Raw genomic sequence first — 2,263 nt, forward strand, 5'->3', positions numbered from 1 at the left:
TAAATACAATTCCTTGTGAAGATAATAGCTCACTCACTATTATATTACTTGTTAACCATGTGAGCTTGCATGATGTCTTTGCTAAATTAAGAAAAATTTTAAAGCCAATATCTTAGTAATTTAGCAAACAACAAGTTTTTGGTGCCGTTGCTGGGGAGTTGTTTTTCTATTCTTTTGCTAATATTAACACTAAGCAAGTTACTCTTAATTCAAGTTTTATTTCATTTTATTTTTAGGTACTTTATGGCTAGTGTATGAGAAAAGTAAGGAGCTTGGAAATTGTCCCTTATGATCTAGAAATCGAGAAGACTTTTTGGAGATTACTTAGACAAAACTCTCAAGACTCCAATCAATTGGATACAATGATTAAAAATCAAGATAAGCAACAAGTTCAATCGCAAGTAGTTGAGGATAATCGATCATTGAGGGATTAGGCTGTTTCGCTAGTTCAAGGACTTCATTCAAGCATTAAGAGGTTGGCAATTCAAGCCAATAATTTTGAGATTAAGTCGGCCATCATTCAAATGATTTAAACTTTGTTCAATTTGGAGGCCTCCCAAATGATGATCTAAATGCCTATATTTTAAATTTCTTAGAGATTTGCGACACTTTTCAACATAATGGAGTTATTGATGATGCCATTCGGTCGAGGTTGTTGCCTTTCTCATTGCGGGAGAAGGCAAAAGTTTGGTTGAGCTCTCTTCCCACCGGCTCCATTACTACTTGGGACGACCTTGCAAAAAAGTTTATGGCCAAGTTCTTCTCCCTTACAAAGACTACAAAGATGAAGAATGATATCACTTTTTTCATGCTGTTGGATTCTGAGTCTTTATATGAAGCATGGGAGAGGTATAAAAACTTGCTTTGGAGATGTCCACACCATGGTCTTCCTAAATGGTTGCAATTACAAACATTTTATAATGGGTTGTTGAATCCAATCAGGACTACCATCAATGTAGTAGTTGGTGGTGCTCTCATGGCTAAGTTGATTGATGATGCGTATAATCTCTTAGAGGAGATGGCTTCTAACAAATATCAATGGCATTCTCAGTGGGCCTTACCATGAAGGGTAGTAGGGGTTCATGAGCTAGATGCCATTAATTCGTTGATTGCTCATGTAGTCGTTCTCACTAAAAAAATTGATTCTTTTAGAGTCCATTCAATATAAAGTCCATTTATTTCTTGTGATTATTGTAGTGAGGGGCATTCAAGCGATCAATGTCATTTAAGAATGGAGTCAGTGTAATTTATGGGGAATAGACAACCAAACAACACATACTCTAACATATACAATCTAGGATAGAAGACTCACTGATAACTCTATGATATGTAGTTATTTGAGCTTAATTTTGATAGTAATTTAGTGTAGTTCTTGTAGTAATACATAAAAAATAGTAGATTTTATTTAATTATTTTAAATTAGTTAATTTAGGTGAGTCAATTTAATCTTAGTTAATTTTATGCTTAATTTGGTGTTAATGTGGTTAAGATAGGCTATTATTGATTTATTTGTGCTTTTGTAGGTGTTTGATGAAAGAAGAATTTTAGTGAAAGAATAAGAGCAACTTTGAGGTGCAGACTTTCACTACATATGTTTCGGTATTTTGACCATAAATCTCTTTACAAAACTTTAAATGAAATGATTCTTAGATCATTGGAAGGTTAAGAGAAAAAGCTACAACTTTCATGTTTACTACTTTGACCAGCTAGGCCTAAAAAATGGTTAAACATCTTGTTGAATTTGATGTATTGCAACAGTCCTAGAGCAATTATGATTTTTGTTAATTAATTGGGCAAGGCTACGGCTCACATAGTTTGATGAGAAAATCCTGATTGGAATTGACTTCTTTCTTTACCCAACTTGGTCTAACTTTAAAACCTATAAAACAACCTTTCGGAAGACTTTTAAAAAGGGGGGAAAGAACAGAAACACTAGATTGATAGTTGAGATTCAAGCCACAAAATCGTTGAAAAAAAAGTCTCATTTGAGCTGAAAAGAAATTAAAGAATTCAAGAAGATTTGGAGATCAAGAGTTTCACTTTTGGAGTTTCTTTATTCTTTATTTTTCTTGGTTTAGTTTCAATGTTTAAACTCTATTTGATGATGATGTGTGACTTGATGGGGAACTAAATTGTTTATCTAAGATTATGATTGAACTCAATATGTAGTCTAAACTATTTATCTCTCTTTTACTTTTTTTTTGATGGATTTAGGTTGTTTATTTTATTTTATTCTTAATGCTTCTAATTGCCTGATCACCAA

General features: G+C 32.8%; 1 non-coding gene across 1 annotated transcript; it reads right to left on the bottom strand.

Annotated features, from left to right (window-relative positions):
* Window positions 1-781: 781 nt before the first annotated feature.
* On the bottom strand, window positions 782-888 carry LOC149526641 (small nucleolar RNA R71). The gene has a single exon (XR_016351817.1). It is a non-coding gene; the product is annotated as a small nucleolar RNA R71 (small nucleolar RNA).
* Between the last annotated feature and the right edge of the window lie 1,375 nt (window positions 889-2,263).

The sequence above is a fragment of the Theobroma umbraticum genome, unplaced genomic scaffold (genome assembly GCF_002168275.2).
Source record: "Theobroma umbraticum cultivar Fairchild unplaced genomic scaffold, ASM216827v3 scaffold_81.0, whole genome shotgun sequence".
In the NCBI taxonomy this organism is placed as follows: Eukaryota; Viridiplantae; Streptophyta; class Magnoliopsida; order Malvales; family Malvaceae; genus Theobroma; species Theobroma umbraticum.